Genomic DNA, 21,136 nt, shown 5'->3' on the forward strand with positions numbered 1-21,136 from the left:
ACATACATCAATGGGTAAGAAAGTAGGTAGATTGTCCACTTAAGTTGACATAAAAATCTCTCTCTCTATATATATATATAGTATAGGCAGAGGAAATTGGCAAAACAGAAACATCAATGGGTAAGAAAGTAGGTAGATTGTCCACTTAAGTTGACATAAAAATCTCTCTCTCTATATATATATATAGTATAGGCAGAGGAAATTGGCAAAACAGAAGAATGGTGATTCTGATCAAACTGTCCACTCTTCCTGTGAACATGACCCGGAGCGTCTTCATTCACGGAGCAATAAACAAAAATATGAAAAATAAAACAATTAAAAAATAAAAACTAAAATTCTAGAGGATGTCATTGACATGACCAGTAATTTTTTTTGACTAGGTCTCCAAGACAATAGTTTCTACAAAAGAGATGAATGAGATCTTGAGATCACTAGATAACATTGAATAGAATTTGTAGGTTGAGGAGGTGAAAAGTAACTGATAGAAAGTAGACATAATTGAGTGATTGAAATGATGCATTCATATCCGTAGGTGATTAATGACTGAATTGTCATCGGTGCATTATAGCCAAGGCATAATGCGGCTGATTAATGACTGAATCATTTTCTTCAGAATATCACTTGTTAATAGAGAACAAGTGTAGAAGTATAATCTTTATTCTAAGTCTCACTTCACATGTCATCAAAATTATGCATTCTCATCCATCAACATTGAATGTACATATTGCTTGGATGAGAGGAGAAATTGATAACTCAAAAGCATACAGATTATATAATAAAGTGCTATATAATTTATATCACCAATACATTAATAAGCCTAAAAATTAAGATCTAAATCTCAGGTCATGGAAACAGGTTTCAGATCCACTAATTGAAGGTTGGAACTGTTTACTGGCCTGTGTAAATAGATATTAGGATCCACTTTCAGCTTAGATGGTTTTAGCTATGTCCATAACTGTACCCTTATCTTTAAAAATTATTTAAATGATGTTTGTATCCATATTCGTATCTACTTGGATATGGATATTTAATATAGGTATTTGTAGCCTGCCAGATACAGATAGATATGAATCTACTAGTGTCCTTTTCATTTTGCATCATACTTCAAATATATAAAGCATCATCAGAAGAATACTTACTCATGAAAAATCATATTAAACCCTACAGAAGGAGTTATTTTGTGGGGAGTTGGCTTTTTGAAACTAAAGACTTTCCTCAGCCAACCACTCGACGGCTGCGAGGGAAGATTAGCTCTTCTAGAAAAGCATGGATCTGGTAAAATATCCTAATATTTATGCATAAAGAGATGAAAAAGTACAGTTAGAAAATGTTAACCACTTGGAACGTAGATTAATTACTCGAAATAGATCTAAAGAACTTGATTAAAAACAACTAAGAAAACATTAAAAGATTAAGGGCATACCACCGTCATCTGTACTTTATTAGAAAGTGACTCAATCTCGGCATTAATTTGAGTAGCAGGGTCTACCATATTCACTTGTTCTTCTAGCTTAGCCATATACTCAAGTTTCACCATATAAGCTATATCAGCTCTTGCATTATCTTCTTTTTATTTGAAAATCTCTATATATAGCTGTAAACCAAGGAAATCTTGAACATTTTGTGTTGGTTCTCAGATACAAGATTTCTAATAGGAGGTAAGCACAAAAAATGATTTCAGTCCAAAGTTGCTGCTGAATTCTGTGCTGATTCTCCAATATTCAGGTTCTAAGAATTTCAAACTCTAGAATAATCAAGAATCCTAAAAAAATGTATATAGCTTACTGAAATAAAGTAATCAAGAACATAGAATAAATCATGATAGTCTAACAATAATTAAGAAACCTAGAGAAAACAATAAACACAAAAACAAACTTTAGGAATCGGACATGGCAAAATTTAGAGAAGAACAAAATCCTCATGGAAAAGAAAAACCACAAGGAAGTTCATCTGGTATCGGGGCGTAATGAGCTAACATGTTCTCGCTTGTGACTGAAGATGATGACGACGAAGCAAAACTTGAACCGTCGCTGGGTGGTTTCTCACCGAAACAGAAAGCACTTATTTTTTTGACAAAATTTTATTTTAGACCTCTTTACAAACATATTTTCAAAAATCGACCAATTTTGAACATTTTCCCCCAATTTCGACCCAGTGGAGAAACATATTTTCAAAAATCAACCTATTTTGAACCTTTTTCGCCAAATTTGACCCAGTTTTGAAATTGTCGAAAAATGTTCAAAATAGTTCGATTTTTGAAACTATGTTTCTAAAGAGGGTTAAAATAAAAATTTGTCCAAAAAATAGTGGCTTTCCGTTTTGGTGAGAATCCACCAAGCGGTGGTTCAATTTTTGTTACGTCGTCATCATCTTCAGTCACAAGCGAGGACCTGTTATCTCATTACGCCCCGATACCAGATGAACTTCCTTGTGGTTTTTCTCTTCCGTGAGGATTCTATTTCTTATCTTAATTTTGCAATGTCCGATCCCTAAAGTTTGTTTTTGTGTTTATTGTCTTCTCTAGGTTTCTTAATTATTGTTAGACTATCATGATTTATTCTATGTTCTTGATTACTTTATTTCAGTAATCTATATAGATTTTGTTAGGATTCTTGATTATTCTAGAGTTTGAAATCCTTAGGACCAGGAAAACAACTAAGAAAGCATGAAAAGATTAAGGGACATATACCAAGCACAAAAACTTGTGCTTGTTTCCAAGCGTACTCATTTCTCTCTCTTTATATATATAAGGGGAAACCTTATATCCTTGATTTTGACCTTTTTAGCGTGTTGATATACACACATATATGTATGTATGTGTATACTCACACACATATATGGATGTGTGTGTATACATATGTATATACATATATGCATTGATATGCACATATATAGATATATACATACATACATACATGTGTGTGTATATATATATGTATAGATATGTATATACATATGTATATGTGTACATACACACGTATATATGTGTGTGTGTATTTACATATGTATATATATACATATATGTAGACATGGACATGTTTGTATGTATATGTACATATATACATACATATATGTTTATATATAGGTGTATGTATACACACACGTCAGTGTTATCGAGGCGCAAGGCGCAATGCGGGGCGCAAAGGTCCCTTACGCACACCATGCGCAAGACGCACGACGATGCGCGCGTCTCACTTAATTGAGGCGCATAAATTAAACAAATATTTTTCAACATAAGACAAAAAAGCATTTAAGCAACATGTTTATAAGTTGTCACATAAAAAGACTAAGAAATATAATTTCACCTACCAAATCATGAAAGAGTCTTAATTAGCATGCATAACATAGCGAAGTTCGTAAGTTTTCACAAATCATAATGCAAAATAATATCCAACATAAGGAAAAATCTACGAAACAAAACAAGCAAACAACAAAATAATAGAATGTTTAGTCACCCTCATCATTATTTTCATCCAACTCAAGTGGAATTTCGTCATCCTCAGTGTCCTCTTCATCCTCTGAATCTGACTCCCTCCTTCTAGCTGATGAAGAAGATCATCGAACCCTAGCAATAGACCTTAAAGATGGTCCAAATTCTTCTTCAACTCATGTTGCATCGCTTACAACACCCTATCTAAGGTTATCCTTCTCATCCACCAAGTCGTTCTCTGCATTGTTGCCCTCTCCAAATTGACCCGACAGCCACTCGTTGCTTTCATCTATGTCAATCAACTTGATTAGATCAACAATATCCATGCAGTCAAATCTTTCCTTCAAAGCGTGGTTGTATTTGCAATATACTAGATCCCACAACCTATTGTGATCCAACCTATTCCTTTTCTTGGTGTGTATCTGCAATTCATATGAAGTCAAAATAATCAAATTAGTACTCTTAATCATTAATTTTTAGTAGATCTTTATTCAATGAAAAGAAATTAAACATAACTGTTCAAAAGTATTCTAGTTTCCTTCGCATCCAGAGCACAAGTGAGACTAAGGATTCTTATAGCAAATTTCTGTAGAGTTGGAGTTGCTGCACCATAAGAATCCTACCAATTAGCTGTCAAGATAAACAAAAGGATGAATACAAGTATATGGTAGTTTATTTTACCAAAAACTATGTGTACATAGTTAATTAATATGTTTTACCTGGGATACCTTTTTTCTTGGTTTCTAATAGTTATATGCATGTCAAATAGATCATGTGCATCTTTGTATAAGGTCAACCCATCAGAGATCTTATCTTGATCCTGTTAGGGCACAAGCTTTTTAATGACTCCCATAGGCCTTTCATGATCTTCTTATCGACATGAATGTTAGGGACATAGAAAAATGCTGGATTAAAGTAAAACACAACAGCATGCAAAGGGTGATATAACTGAACATCCCATCTCTTACCAATAATCTCAAATACCTCTGAATATTTAGTTGCATGCAAAGGATTATATAAGTGAACATCCCATCTCTTACCAATAATCTCAAATACCTCTGAATATTTAGTTGCATCATCACCAAAGGCTTTTGCAATAGACTCTTTGAATCTATCCATAGCCTCATAAATAAACCCCATGGCCGACTTCCTCTCATTAGCAACAAGTTTCAAAACACGAACAAGAGGACATGTGAGCTTGAGAACACGAACAACGTTATTCCAAAAGGTAGTCATCTTAACTATCCTCTCCGCCGCTTTGCCCTTCGGATCTCTTGCCCACTTGCTTTTCACCTATTTTTCCAAGCAAAACATCTTCCTCATATTATTTTTCTGCTTATGGATGCTTAATAAAGTCAAAAATGAAGTGGCAAACCGCGTCGCTGCCAATCTAAGAAGCTCTCGAGCATTGGTTTGACCTCTCATGAACCTAAAAACCCAACCATGTGAATAAATGAATCCCGTCAACTCCTTAACACGACTCAAGGTCATCTTCATGAATGATAGTTTTCCGATATCTTTAAGCGTGAGGTTGAGACAATGAGCAGCCCACAGTGTCCAATACATATGAGGATATTCATCCATTAAGTATTTACCTATAACCACTGTTTTAAAAAATCTCCGCCTAGTCCGCTTAGGCGTACGCTTAGGTCTAGACGGTACCTAGGCCGCCTAACTAGCGTCTAGCACCTAGGCGGTATTTAGGCTGCCCACCTAGATATTACGATTAGGGGAGTATTGTCTGCTTACGTGGATTGTACCATGTAGACCTTGATTGTGATTTTATGTGTTGTAGCCTACACGTCCTCTAAACTCCATTAACCTTCAAATATGAACACCTCCACTACCTCCTCCGACCTTCAGCAAAACCTCATCGATCACCACTTGAATGAAGAAAAAAAACACTCAAAAATCGCTTAGGCGTCCGCCTAGGTGACTAAGCGCTGGGCGTCAAGTCCGACGCCTCCGACCTTTAGCAAAACCTCATCGACCACCATTTAAATGAAGAAAGGAAAAAAACGCCCAGAAACCACTTAGATGCCCGCCTAGGTGACTAAGCGCTGGGCGTCAAGTCCGACGCCTAGAAGCGCCCAGCGTTTAATGTAACATTGCCTATAACCAACAAACAAACATCTCATTAGGATTCAATCATTCAAATCCATAGAAACTAGAAAGCAAGCGATCAATATCAAACGAACTAAATCAAATCTAAAATTTCATACCGGCTAGTTTGAGACTAACATGATTGTCCGTAACGATTTGCACAACATTCTCTAGTCCTATCTTCTTAATCTCTTTATTTAAGGTCTCAAACATCCTCGCACCAGTCTTGATCTCATCGCCTCATCGGAAGCGTCAATAGAGGACAGAAATACCGTTCCGTGAGGAGAGTTCACAAGAAAATTCATCAAAGTCCTATTCCATTTTCTAAGTTAGATTGATCAGTGTACTCTTTTCTTTGATTGTCCAAATCATTTTGATATTTTATGTAGGGGTATAACACCCAATATTTTTGCCTTCTTCTGAAAGCTATAATGTTATATTTTTATTACATCATGTGTATTTGGAGATGAAAGGTGACATTCCCTAAGGAACTATGCAACCAGAACATGGTGTAGGTACTGTGAAGAGAACGTGCACGACAAATCTTATATAAATTCTGGATTGAACTTTGTCCAATTTGCAAGAATTATGCTTATGAAGAAGTCTTAGCATTTGGGTCCATAGGCATTATGATGTTCGTGAATCTGCAGAACCTAAATTAAGGATTCTATATATAGTTGAGCAAGATCATCATCTGTAACATAGCAGAGAAGTCAGTTTCAGACCTATATTTGACTATCAAGTCTGTCATATATCTAGACAATGATGCATCTTATTGAGTCTCTAACTTCAGGTTCTGGATACCATGTTTGCTTGGTAGTCTGTTAGCTTCTCATATTATATCTTGAATGCTAACAGTATACAAAGCCATTTAATTTCTATCTGTTTTTGCTTTCAGGACATTCTTCGTCTTCTCACTTTGTGGTTCAACTATGGAGCTACATCTGAGGTTCAAACGGCATTGCAGAATGGATTTTCACTTGTTAAGATAGAAATGTAGTTGGTTGTATTACCTCAAATAATTGCAAGGATCCATTCAAATAATAAAGCTGTACGAGAGCTGATTCAATAGTTGTTGGTGCGGATAGGAAGAGGATATCCACAGGTTAATTTTAATTATGTTTACATAATGAAACATGAAGCTGCTTCTGTATACTAGTTTTTTCTATAATCATTTTGCCTGTTTTTCTGCCTCTCACAGCCAATATTCTAAGAGGTGACGACTGGAGGGGGGAAAAAGAATTGCCAGTAGAAGTGAATGCAACGCTTAATTCTTGAGGATATCTAATTAACGTAAACAAATTAAAGAATGACGTATTACAAGTAACATGTTTGTCAAGTCAATTATATGTAATCATTTATCAAGCATGAAAAATGTTTAGTTCAGAGTTGAATCTCTAACCAATTGTTTTTGCGGTTTTGTTTGAACTGTGCAATACCATATGTTACAGGGAAGTGAAATCCACACTTGTATAATCTTAATTTCCCTAAGTTTATATTTTTCCTAGTCACATTTCATAAATTTTCTCACATTTCATAAATTTTCACATATACATCTTTTATGATAATGATAGTTCATATTTGAGTACTGAAAATTCTTTTCTACCTGTTGGGTTTTTTCATAAAAGTATGCAAAATATTATCCTAAAATTGAACTTAAATATTTAGATATGGTATCTCATCCTATAACTTCTCATGTAGCTACTAAGTTTCTGTATGGAAAATTTGTTTAGCAACAAAATAATATTTCTTTGTGGTTATCCAGTCATCTTAAACTTTTGGAGAAACTAATGAGGATCTCACTTTTAATAACTACTGTTAACGTTCTCAAACAGAGTCCAACCTTTTGCTCCACTAAAGAAACATAACCTACTAAATATTGTTTAAATTCATCAAATCATGGTTTAGTGGTGAAATATGGTTAGGTTTGGCTAACCTACTAAACTATGCAATTTCATATATTTGTTAAGTATATTTTTCAACTAATTAGTGATTTAGAATTAATGTTAGTGGCCACAATAATTTGGCGCACACTTCAAGTCTAATAATTATTTTTACTATATAACCGACTTTCGTATGTTCATGCATTTCATGAGCATTTGCATGTAGTTTTTTTGTGTACACATATATAATCTTATCAAACATTAACACATTATTTATATGTTATGGTAAGTCTGCTGATGAAAAAGAAAACATGTAATGAAGCTGAAAATAACCTTTGAATGTAGTTGAAATCGTTAGAGCTAAAAGTACAGAATTTTCCTAAAATAGCGAGTACTATTAGTTCAACTCAGATTTCTTCATGATATAAAGTAGATGAATGAAAAATATGGACAGCATATTGTACTATTTGATAATAAAAAATATTTCTTCTATGAACCTTAATATCATATTGTAGCCACTACAAGTTTCTAATTGTAGCTTTCATTATGAGTTACTTCAGATAGGTTTCTCTGTTTTCACTAACTGTTGTATGTACTGTTCAGTTTTTACCATCCAACTGCAGTGTCAGGTGAATATTTTTTCTGTTGACTACGTTAATCAGTTTAGCTCTTCATCAAGGGCCATTTTGAGTGTCATGCCCTTCAACTTCTCAAAGCATGCTTGCTTTTAATTGCGACTTCTTGTATGTTTTGACTCCATCTGCCTCTCTTCTTCAAGTCTTCGCTATTTTTCCCATTGGTCTCCATTGCACGTGTTCAGGACATTGCTAGTTTCCTATCCTTGATCATCTCAAGGCATATTAAATGACATCAGAATTATCTTACAGTGCTTTGTGTTATAGTAATCTGCTATTCCTGTGGAATGCTTTTGTTAGAAACTTAAAATCAACTACTTTCCAGTAACAGTATCCACGAATCAAAATATATTTGATTTTTTGTGTTCTTTACTTCCCTAATTTCTTTCCATTTTTAATTTTTTAGAGGTATAGCTTACATGAATCTTTTACTAAATCTCTCTTTCTTCCTTTGCTATTTTAGCTCTTATGTACTTTGTTTGATGGCTTTTCTTTTCAGGCTCTTATGTATCCTCTTCTGGTGGCATGCAAATCAATAAGCCAATTTCGCAGAGCTGCAGCACAGGAAGTTGTTGATAAAATTCGCCAGCACAGTGCAGCTCTTGTTGAGCAGGTGAATATCATTTGATTTTACTAATTTCCAGAATTGGACATTTCATAACAGATGATTTTTTTTCTTCTTATTCTAGACTCAACTAGTGTCAAAGGAGTTGATCAGGGTGGCCATATTATGGCATGAAATGTGGCATGAGGCTTTGGAGGAAGCAAGCCGTTTGTATTTTGGTGAACACAATATTGAAGGAATGCTTGCGGTGCTGGACCCCTTACATAATATCAAGCCGTTTGTATTTTGGTGAACACAATATTGAAGGAATGCTTGCGGTGCTGGACCCCTTACATAATATTCTTGAGGAAGGACCTGAAACATTGAAAGAGACAACCTTCATTCAGGTATCCTCTTCTTCTTCTTCTTCTTTTTTAAAGATCCAAGCTGCAGAATGTATTATCATATTATAATGAGTATTTACAATATTGTGTCCCTATAAGTTTAATTTAAGTTGATATTGCTAGTTTGTCGTTGGTATTGGATGAAAGAAAGTGTGTTCTCTAACCATTTGGCTTCTTCGTTATTAATCTTGAAACCATTTTAACTATTTAAATTTTGTATCCATGAAAAGCACTGAACTATTAAACATCGGTTTTGTTGGTATTTATCCCTCTTCCTCCTTACCAATTTAAACGGCCTTTATGATATAGCTTCTTGGAGGTTGGATCCAGAAAAGATACAAGAAAAATAATAAAAGAGAAAGACTTCAATCTTTTTTTAGAAAAAAGTAGTTATCCTTGACCCAGTTTTTTATATATTAACAGGCATATGGTCGTGAACTGTTGGAAGCTCGTGAATGTTGCTTGAAGTATAGGCGAACAGGAAAGGATGCAGAACTTACTCAGGTTTCTACCAGCTCCATGAGTGGCTTCATTTCTGACTCTTTTCCTTTTACTAAAACTTCGTCTGAAGCTTCCTCTGGATGTTTGCTTTTATTCTTAATTTCAGGCATGGGGTTTGTATTATCATGTTTTCAGGCGAATAGACAAGCAACTTCCAAGTCTTACTACCCTAGACCTACAGGCAAGATTTGCACATTTAGTTTCCAGCATATTCATTGATAATCCTTGGAATGGTTCTAAGCATTTAATTTACTTGTATTCAGTCTGTCTCTCCTGAATTGCTAAAATGTCAAGATTTAGAGCTTGCTGTAAGTCTGTCTCTCCTGAATTGCTAAAATGTCAAGATTTAGAGCTTGCTGTACGCGCAATATACCATGCAGGTAAGAATCCAAACTGCTCTTTTACTATGTATGCAGGTAGTTTTTTTTCATCATTGAACTTTCTTATTTTTGTGCATGGTTTATGATCCTTAAGTAGTTTTTTAGGCTAGATATTTCTTCTCTATGTAACTGGCAGGTACCTTTTCGCTTAACTAAAATGCTTGTGAAGGCTATGGAAGTTAGTGGTATTGAAGGTAAGTTCAGGTCAACCTGTGAAAATGTGATGCAAGTTCTGCGGACCAATAAGGATAGTGTCATGGCTATGATGGAGGTAAAGGAACCATGATTATTGCATCTTTGTTATTTTCTTTTGGTTTTAACTAGAAAGCTAGAGGCAAAGATCTGGCCTGAGGACTGAAGTCCTTGATTCTAATTAGCTAGATAGAAAACTAAAGTTCTTGATCCTGATTAAAATACATGGGAACTGTGTGTTTTTTTATGTGAGGGCATGCATAATGTAAGGATAGTTAGTTAAATATCAGTTTAACATGTTGCACTGAGATAATACGTCGTCTTAGTTATGGCTTCATCCTCTCTCAAACTTCTCACACAGCCGTTGTGTCATTGTTTGCCCAAGATAATAAGCAACACATTTAACTGGTATGCTTATAACTTTAGTTATTTGCCAGTTTTCTATAAGCATAGAGCTGCATCAAGTGGTGGAATGCTAATAACCTCGACAAACAGCAAGTTTGATCATCTCAAATAGATCTTAGGGAAATATTTTGTGAAGAATTTGTTTTAAAGAGATATATAGGGATGACTTCAATAGGATATTTCTAATTCTCTGGGACTCTTGAAGAATTTGTTTTAAAGAGATATATAGGGATGACTTCAATAGGATATTTCTAATTCTCTGGGACTCTATGATTTTGTTGCCTTCTATATCTTTAATGTAATAATTTGCATCCCTCGCCTTGTAATTTTATACGTGCTGTCAGATTGGAACCTTAAATTTTAGATTTCCATGGTACTTTGTTTTGCAAAATCTAAACCTTGGATGTGTTTGATTTCAGGCTTTCGTACACGATCCTCTTATCAATTGGAGACTGTTCAATTTTAATGAAGTTCCTCAAATGGCGAACTACGGAAACTCTCATGTTCATCATGTTGTGAACAGTGAGGAATTTGCACCTAATAGAGATCTCCCTCAACCTCTGTGTGGCGCTCGGGAGAGAGAACTGCTGCAAGGTTAGTATGCTGCCCCTTTGCTGATAATAATAACAGCAGCATCAATGCATTAATCCAATTTCTCTGATTGGTTGCATGAATTTTACTTTTTCAATCAGCCGTGTTGAGAACTATCTTGTCTTTCTTACCTGTGCCCCTTTGATGATATGAATTTTGGTATTGGTTTGTTATAGCAGTCAAAAGATTTCGATTATCCATCAGCTGTCAATCAACTTGGTGGTGCTAATTAAAAATATTTTGACTATCCATAGGCTGTCAATCAACTTGGTGATGCTAATGAGGTTTTAAATGAACAAGCGGTGGTGGTTATGGCACGGATGAGCAGTAAGCTCACTGGACCGACTTTTCTTCTGGATCATCAGTGTCAGGGGTTGCCAGTTCAATCCAGTATACTGATCACCATAGTGCCTTGATTTCTGGGGATACTCGTGAAGTTGATCATGGTCTATCTGTGAAACTTCAGGTTCAGAAGTTAATTTTACAAGCCACATCCCATGAAAATTTGTGTCAGAACTATGTTGGGTAAGCATTGGATAGAACTTTCTACCTTTATTTTGCTATCTGTCAATCTCATGCCCCTTCCAATTACTTTGGAGTAAAATTAACCGTCTAGGGAGCTTTATGAAGAATTAACTGAACATAGAAAATGTAGCGAGGAAAGAAGTACAACAGTGTAAATTTGAGCACGTGCTCCACGCCTCCACCATAAAACATAGAAATAACCTGCAGGCATTAGGTAGCTTTTTGGCTGCTAAATTTTATCAACTTGTTTACTCAAACTTATTCCCTGTATTCTCTCATCACTGGAGAGACTTTAGAGAATTCATACTTGGTGGTGCATCAAATTTTGCTTCCTTCTATAAGGAATACATGTTACTCATGTACTCACTACGACGCTATCATTGACTTTAGATCTTTTTATAATGGAAATATGCGACCATTTTTGTGACTCAGAAACACAAGATATATAAGGTGGTGTTGGACAAAAAGAAGTTCAACGATATCAATTTATACGTAAACAGAACAGTTTTATATTAAAATTTTAAAATTCTTTTAACTTCGCATTTTGAAAAAAAACTAGTGCGATTGATTCTATTACATTTTTGCAAAAGTTACATTTTGGCCCCTTGCATTCACACTCCTTTTGGTTCTCAGGTGGTGCCCATTTTGGTGAAGCTGCGTTAGAGGCTGTAAATACTGTGCATTTAATAATCTGTGTATATGTACATATGGAGTTCACCATTTCTCCTCTCTCCTGCATCCCTGTTATTGATGTAACATATCTTTATCTGAATATAAGCAGACCGCATGTTTGTAGTGATGTTGCTGTGACATACCTTCTCTGGATTAAAGTATCAATTGGCAGATAATGGAAATAAATACTTGTTTTATTGGCATCTTCGTTTTTGTTGTCAGCCCATTTAATTTTCATTGACTTCTATTTATTTTAAACGTAAGCACCGAGGCATAAGGCATAAGCTCAATGATTCAGATAAAGATATGTTGCATTTAATTTCATTTAATTTTCATTGACTTCTATTTTATTGGCATCTTCTATTTTCATTGTTATTATTTTTAATCTTTCTATAATTTTAAATATTACCTAAAGATAAATTAGGGATAAAGTTTAAGTTTTCTATTAGACAATACAATCAAATAATAAAATAATAATGTGACCAAAGGTATTGAAAATGTGAGGAAATGCATAATTAATAAAAGGTTATATCTAATTAGTGAATGATTAATTACAACTAATGATACAATTGAGAATTATCAAACTTCAAAGGGCAAAATTGGAAATCAAAAATTTTGACAAGGCAATCCTTTTTAATATGTATTGATAGATAGATATAGATATACATATATAAAGGAGTGATAAAATATGGGGATTTTTCCATATACTAGTATTTAGACCCGTGCAAAGCACGGTTTCTAAAAAAATTCTGCAAATATTGAAAATGCTACCAAAATAAAGTATTCTACTTTATATATGAAGTATAGTGGTGGAAGTGAACCGAATAATTAATAACAGTTCGGTTATTATTCGTACAGATATACGATCAAGTTCGATTTGATAGTTCATTTAGTACTAAACAAATAATTTTTAGTGTTTAGCTTATAAATGAATAAAATTTAACCGAAGGAATGTTCGATTCGGTAGTTCATTAACTATTCGATTCGATAACTTTTTAATAGAATTTAATTAAAGATATGTTGGATAATTCATTAACTATTCGATTCAGTAGTTCTATTAATTGAGCTTATTGCAAATACTACTTATATAAAATTTTATTTATAAATGCTACCCATATAAATAGGTAAGAGTGGGTTCTAGGGTTTTCACTTTTGACCTTTGCCTCTATCAGCCTTCTTCTTCTTCAGATCTGACTCTAGATCGGCTCCTCTCTCCTCTCTCTCCTCCTTCAGATCCGATTCCAAGTGTATTTTAGGGCTAGGGTTTTCACTGTTCTCCCTCGAAGCTCGTCGTCGACTCCTCCCTCGAAGCTCGTCATCCCTTGAAGCTCGTCATCCCTTGAAGCTCGTCGTCCCTCGAAGATCGTCGTTTACTCCTCCCTCGACTGTCTTCCCTCTCGAGTTATCAAAATGTAAGTTGAAGCTTAAAGTTACTATTATTCTTGATTTTTAATTTATACTAATTGCTAAAGATTACTTCTTTTTGCCTTTTTAGATAATTTTGCACAAAATCTGATCTCATCCCTTGCGGATCTGTAATTTCAATCAGCTTCATTTAATTAATGGAGTTATTTCCCACTCCTTAAACAGGAATATAATAGCCAGTGCAGATAAGAAAAGTATTATTGATTCAAAACCAATGTAAACTCAATTTTGATTGGACATTTTCAAAAACATTTGACCATTATTGATATTTTTCTGCCAAACCAATGTAAACTCAATTTTGATTGGACATTTTCAAAAACATTTGACCATTATTGATATTTTTCTGCCACATCGAAATTCAGAGAGAATGTGACAAAATTCTACGGTTATAAACTCAATCAGATTGCTAAAATGTTGAAAATGGAGGAGAAATTATATTGCTAAATTGCTGGTAATGGAAAGGAGAAATTACCTTCTTTTCATCCACCCTGGAATTTTCAACTCATGACAATTGAGTGAAGTTTGTGAGGATTATAACCATGCAGAAACTCTGAAAAAACATGCAACACAGTATGTAAATACAGTTAATTTTTATTGGCATATCTCTGATAAGGGCGAAGTCCCGGGTTAGGTTGGACCAAGGTCAATTTCCTTAACTTGATAACCTGCCATTTTAGGTTTAAATTAAGATCAGGTCAGGACCAAGACGAGTCTCTTTCTGAATATCTATCAGGTTAGGATTTCAATCTATATATTCAAACCATAAAAACTCCGGGCCAGGTTCTGGATTTTGGTCCATACATATTTATATTTCAATTTTTTGAAGATGGAATCCGAACTTAAATTCAAAGGAAAAATATGTACTTATCTGTCTGAACTTCAAAACTAATTCCATAACCCATATTCTCTCTATAATCTATATAGTCTAGTAGTCATAACTCATAATACCTTAATAAACACCTTTAAAAAATGTTTGAATATTACAAAAAACACCTTGAAACAAATTTAAAAATTACAATAAAACCCTAAAATTTTTAAAATTATAAATAGCCCCAAGAAAATCTGAAATTACAAATGACTATTGAAAATTCTCAAAATTTGAAAAAAAACAACCGAAAATTTAAAATTACAAAAAAGAACATCTGGAAATCAGAATTTTACAAGCAACCTTCTGAAAATTACAATTTTTTCCTTAAAAATTCAGAATTGCAAAAAGACTCCGTGAAACCTTTAGAAATTACAAAATAATCTAAAAATCTAAAAATTACAGCAGCACGAAATTGAGGGGGTTGTTTGTAATTTTCAGATTTTTCAAGGTGTTGTTTTGCAATTTCCAAAGTTTTAGGGTGTTTTTAGAAATTTTGAATTTTTAGCATCTTTTGTAGTTTTTTAGATCCTCAAGGGGCTGTTTGTAATTTTAAAAAATTTGGTGGTTGTAATTTTGAATTTAGGGTTTTTTTTGTAAATTTTGGATTTTAAGGTGTAAATATCAAATTTTGAAGTGGTTGCTTACACTTTTGGGAATGTTTTTTGTAATTTCCAATTATTCAGGGTGTCATTTGTATTTTTTGGATCTTTTTTTATGTTTCAGTAAAGAACCAAAAAAAATTTGAGATGCCATGTAATCATCCATTGAGTACTTAATGGTAGCCTCTCAAAAAGATTGCATTGGGCAAGCAAATATAGTTTAAGGGGGAAAATAGGCAAATTGATACTTTAGGGAGCAAGTTGAGTGTTCAACAATACTTTAAGGGGGAGTTATTCATTTTTATCCCTTTTAATTTTGTTAGATGCGATGAGAATCATGTAGCACTTCGGTTAGCAAATGTTGCGTTGAGTTTGTCGAGTTCTTGGGTGGGAATTATCCAGAGAAAATTTATCCTCCTTTATCAATCATGCTACGCAGTATGCACATCAGCTTAAAGTTTTCATCCTTCTAATTAATTAATAGTAATCATTTTCACTTATCATGTTTTGAAAATTAATAGTGTGAATGAAAGAAAAATATCAAACAAAATCTCAGAAAATATGATGCTAAATTAGCAAGTAGTCATATCAAAAGGCTGCAAATAAAAAAGATTCAAAGTTTGTATATATAAAATTTTATTATGTTATTGATAAATCTTGGTTTTGTGTTGGTTTCACAAAACCAATAACTTACTAATTGATTAAAAATTAAAATAGTAAGGCTTAATGCAAGCCGACTAAGTTTCATAGTAGCATCTTCTTCTTTAGCCATAGGAGACTTTTGCTTAATCTTATTGTAACCGTCGATGCATGTCATGTCATAATCTAGAATACCCAAATTAAAAGAAACAGTCGGATACAATTGAGACTTAAGTGCTTCAATGGCTTTCTTCAGATAATTATAGCCTTCATCGTAGGAAGAGCCGGTCCTGGGTTTTCTAAGGCCCAGAGCAAATTTTCTCAAGTGTGCCCCCTTTATACAAACTAAACAAACAAATAAATAAATTATCAATTAATTATTTTTATTAAAATTATAAGATTTTACAAAAGACAATCTTCTTTTCATTGCATTAACAGAAGGAAAAAGAGTACCCCCTGATTGTAAACATTGCATTAAAAAACAAAAACTACATATTTGAGTCTACATGCTTCCTCCCAAATCTCCGTAAGCATTTCTTGATTTGATCAATCTTCTTTTCATTCTCCACAATTAATCGAAGCAAAGAATCATCACATGTACCTACAAAATAAAAATAGCAATGAAATCTCAACTACAAAACATCACTTAAAATGTCTTCTTGTTGCACTTTTAGATGCAAAATCATCAATTATACTATCATATTTAATGTTCTCTAACATATCCTTTTTAATGCATAATATCGCTAATCCATTTAGCCTATCTTGAGTCATGGTGGTCCGCAAGTAAGATTTTAATAATTTTAATTTAGAAAAACTTCTTTCAGCAGATGCCACAGTCACAGGTATAGTCAATAATATCCTATAAGCAACCATTACATTAGGAAACATATCCACATTCTTTACAAACTCAAGAATTTTAATGGATGTCCATGGTTTACCTGTTTCATATGCTTCTTTTGGTAACATCACTTGCAACACCTGTAATTCTGAAAATAAGTCTCTTGCATCAACATCGGAAACATCACCATGTTTTAAAACATTTTCAAGATTCATACAAACTTTTTAATTCATTATCATCAAGCGAAGTCAATTTTGCAGCATCAAATAAGAACCCAAAAATAGATTCAAAACAATGCAATTGTTCAAACCTATTCTTCAATTCACCAAGAGCAATATCCACTATAACAAGAAAATAATCAGTTCTAAATGATTCTTCAGCTGATTGTTGTTCCCTATCACTATTGGAAACCTCATCAAAATGCCTTTTTCTACAAACTTGACGTTTTTTTGGAAATATAGGCTCAATTCCCATATCAAAGGAAATTTGTTTAGCATCAATCATGGCAGAAACAAACCCATTTATTCTATAGTTTTCAAAAAATAACACAAGTCCTAATTGTCTTACAGCAGCATCAAGACGCATGTCTTCAGATTGTAACTTTTTACTAAGTTAATCTTATGCAAAATGTCATGCCAAATAACCAAACTTAATATAAATTCAAAACTTGAAAGCTCTCCTGATGCTAAACTTTGAGCATCCCTACTCAATTTGGCATCTTCACTAATTTCTGTTAATTTAAATAAAGCTTCTCTAATTTGGGAAGCTTGAGATTTTATTGCTTTGACACTTTCAATGTGACTTTCCCAACGTGTAGTTGACAATGATTTCAAAGTCAAACCATCTATGTAATCAAGTAACACATTCCATCGCTTTGTTGAATTAGAGAATACCTTATATATGCATTGACATGCTCCAAAAAAAGATTTTGCTTTAACACATGAGTTGGTCATATTACAAACTATTAAGTTGAGACAATGAGAACCACATGACAATGAGAACCACATGGCATAATAAATAAGAAAAAGTTAAAAAGATATGTATTACAAATTTACAATTTAAAAAATTTATACATCTAAATTCCATATGTTATTGTAAAAAAAGTACCTTCAAAGAAAGTCGTTGCCTATCAGTCCAATCGAACCCCACGAGGTCAGAGTTGGGGCTTAATCAAGAGCATCCTGATACAAAAGTTTAGATTAAATACTGAACCATAAAATCAAAAGTTAATGAGTTTTCAAAGGAAGTTCAACATTTCAGAGCTCATACACAATTGAATAACATAAGCAAAACCTAACTGATTTAATCTCATAGGTAATAAATAAGGATATCAAGGGACTACCTTCCCAACAGAAAATTGCCAGATACAAGACTTTAATTTGAAGAGTCCATCGAGGCTTCTACAAAATATATCGAATTCTACTTGCAAACACATGTAGAAATCAATGAGAGAGATTCCAAAAACTTCAAGCAGTTTCCCCAATTCAATCTATTACTCTGAAAATAAAGAATTTCAAAGAAATTTGAGAAATAGTGAAATATCCAAATGGAGAATCATGAAGAAATCTGAAAATCCAGTATCAAGGAGCGACCTTGGCGCAATACAAACCGTCGAATAATTTTAGGGAGGGGAGGGGGGGGGGATCGAGAGGAGAATCTAGTAAAGGAAGAGATGAGGTGAAGAAGAGGCGGTGGGTTGATGGGAAATTAGCAGAGCCGGCCTAGCCTCCTAGGGGTAGGGGTGAAGAAGACTAAGAGGCAATGACAACTTGCTATGAGTTGTAAACTTGTAATCACTAATCGCTATCGTGAGGTACATTTACGAATGGATGTTAATGTTAGTTCACCCCATAGTTTGCTCACCCACCCCTAGTGCCCCCCTCAGTTGTGGGCCCCGGGCTGTAGCCCTGGTGGCCCTACCCCTAGGCCGGCTCTGATCGTAGGTTCCTTTTTTTTCTCCAGAAAAGAAGAACCTCTTAGCTCTCATTGGACACACTCTTACTGTTCATAAGCTCATTGATCTTGCCAAGATTGTGTGTAACTTTGATGTTTTCTAGGCTGACTGCTATAGTAGCATGACCTGATAAATAAATATATAAATTTAATACTACATCTGCAATTATCCATAAAATTAATATGCAGTCAGAAAAAGTGAATTCTGAAAAAAGAGAACAAAGAATTACTATCACCAAAAGTGTCGGCGTTAATGCTTCCTGGATCAAACTGAAGTGTTGTCGTGCAGAAGTTGAAGTTTTGTAGTAGAGTTATACAGAGCTACTGCTTGCTTGCATTTTTCTTCAAGAATAACATCAACTGATAACAGGTTCAGGAGGAGTACAACAACCATGGGAGAGAAATGCCTTCATTACTTGAGAGGGTGGCATTAACTGACTGTAGTTTTATTTTAGATGAAACCTATATAATAGTTATATAATGCAGGAGAGAATCTTCTTTTGGTATCTAATTAATGGATAGGTTCATAATTTGCAAGTAAAAAAATGGGTATCTAATGCGTTGTCAGCATTCAACAAATTGTTTGAACCAAATAAGAGCAATTTCCCTCCTATTAATACTTACCTATGATGTCAATTTCTCTTGCCTGGTCAACATTTCATATATAGGCATGTCCATATTTGCGAAGTAAATTAATGTGGACCTGTTAGCTCATTACGCCCCGATACCAGATGAACTTGTGGTTTTTCTCCGTAAGGATTCTGTTTCTTCTCTAAATTTTGCCATGTCCAATCCCTAAAGTTCGTTTTTGTGTTTATTGTCTTCTCTAGGCTTCTTAATTATTGTTAGACTATCATGATTTATTCTATGTTCTTGATTACTTTATTTCAGTAATATATGTAGATTTTCTTATTATTCTTGATTACTTTATTTCAGATAATGCAAGAGCTGATATAGCTTATATGGTGAAACTTGCGTATATGGCTAAGCTAGAAGAACAAGTGAATATGGTAGACCTTGCTACTCAAATTAATGCTGAGATCGAGTTACTTTCTAATAAAGTATAGATGACGGTGATATGACCCTAATCTTTTAATGTTTTCTTAGTTTTTAATCAAGTTCTTTAGATCTATTTCGAGTAATTAATTTACATTCCAAGTGTCTAACATTTTCTAACTGTACTTTTTCATCTCTCTATGCATAAAAATCAGGATATTTTACCAGATCCATACTTTTCTAGAAGAGCTAATCCTCCCTCGCAGCCGTCTGGTGGTTGGCTGAAGAAAGTCTTTAATTTCAAAAAGTCATCTCCCCAAAGTAACTCCTTCTGTATGGGTTAATGTGATTTTTCATGAGTAAATATTCTTCTAATGATGCTTTGTATATTTAAATTATGATATGCAAAATGAAATGGACACTAGTGAATTCATATCTATCTGTATCTGGCAGGCTACAAATACCTATATTAAATATCTATATCCAAGTAGATACGGATATGGATACAAACATCATTTAAATAATTTTTAAAGGCAAGGGTATAGTTATGGACATACCTAAAACCATCTAAGCTGAAAGTGGATCCTAATATCTATTTACCCAGGAAGTAAAACAGTTTCAGACTTCAATTAGTGGATCTGAAACCTATTTCCATGACCTGAGATTTAGATCTTAAATTTTAGGCTTTTTAATGTATTGGTGAAATAAATTATATTTAGACAATTCTTTATTATATAATCCGTATGCTCTTGAGTTATCAATTTCTCCTCTCATCCAAGCAATATGTATATTCATATTCAACGTTGATGGATGAGAATGCATCATTTTGATGACATGTGAAGTGCGACTTAGACTGAAGATTATGCTTCTACACTTGTTCTCTATTAACAAGTGTTATTCTGAAGAAAATAATCCAGTCATTAATCAGCTACATTATGCCTTGGCTATAATGCACCAATGACAATTCAGTCATTAATTACCTACGGATGTGAATGCATCATTTTAATCACTCAATTATGTCTACTTTCTGTCAAAGAGAGAAAGAGATGAAAACTTATGTCAACTTAAGTGGACAAAATGCCTTTGTCCACCAAACTTTCTGTCCACTCATATATATATCTTGCATGGATCCCTAAGTATCGTTAACGGATAGAAAGTTTGGTGGATGATCCACTTACGTTGACATAAGAATTTCTCTCTTTATATATATATATATGTGTGTGTGTGTGAAAACTTGTGTCAACTTAAGTAGATAGGAAATAGTTGTCCACCAAACTTTTTATCCATGGATCTTGCCTAGGGATCCTTGCATGATATGAAGAGATTTTTTATATTAATAAATGAGTGGCTAAAAAGTTTGGTGGACAACTATTCCCTATCCACTTAAGTTGATAGGAGTCTTGCTCTCTCTCTCTCTCTCTCTCTCGATATATATATATATATATATATATATATATATATATATATATATATATATATATATATATATATATATATATATATATATATATATATATATATATATATATATATATATATATATATATATATAT

At 33.7% G+C, this 21,136-nt stretch overlaps 2 long non-coding RNA genes and 1 pseudogene across 2 annotated transcripts; 2 read left to right on the forward strand and 1 right to left on the reverse strand.

Annotated features, from left to right (window-relative positions):
- The window catches only part of LOC109834973, a 40,266-nt pseudogene extending 27,861 nt beyond the window's left edge, over nt 1-12,405 (forward strand).
- LOC109833842 lies at nt 8,893-9,684 on the forward strand. The gene is made up of 3 exons (XR_002245361.1): nt 8,893-9,002; nt 9,423-9,503; nt 9,607-9,684. It is a non-coding gene; the product is annotated as an uncharacterized LOC109833842 (long non-coding RNA).
- Nucleotides 16,161-18,135, reverse strand: LOC109833843. Its single transcript, XR_002245362.1, has 3 exons — nt 17,977-18,135; nt 17,742-17,840; nt 16,161-16,397 (listed from the first exon to the last, which is right to left on the reverse strand). It is a non-coding gene; the product is annotated as an uncharacterized LOC109833843 (long non-coding RNA).

This window comes from Asparagus officinalis, chromosome 3 (assembly GCF_001876935.1).
Source record: "Asparagus officinalis chromosome 3, Aspof.V1, whole genome shotgun sequence".
Lineage (NCBI taxonomy): Eukaryota > Viridiplantae > Streptophyta > Magnoliopsida > Asparagales > Asparagaceae > Asparagus > Asparagus officinalis.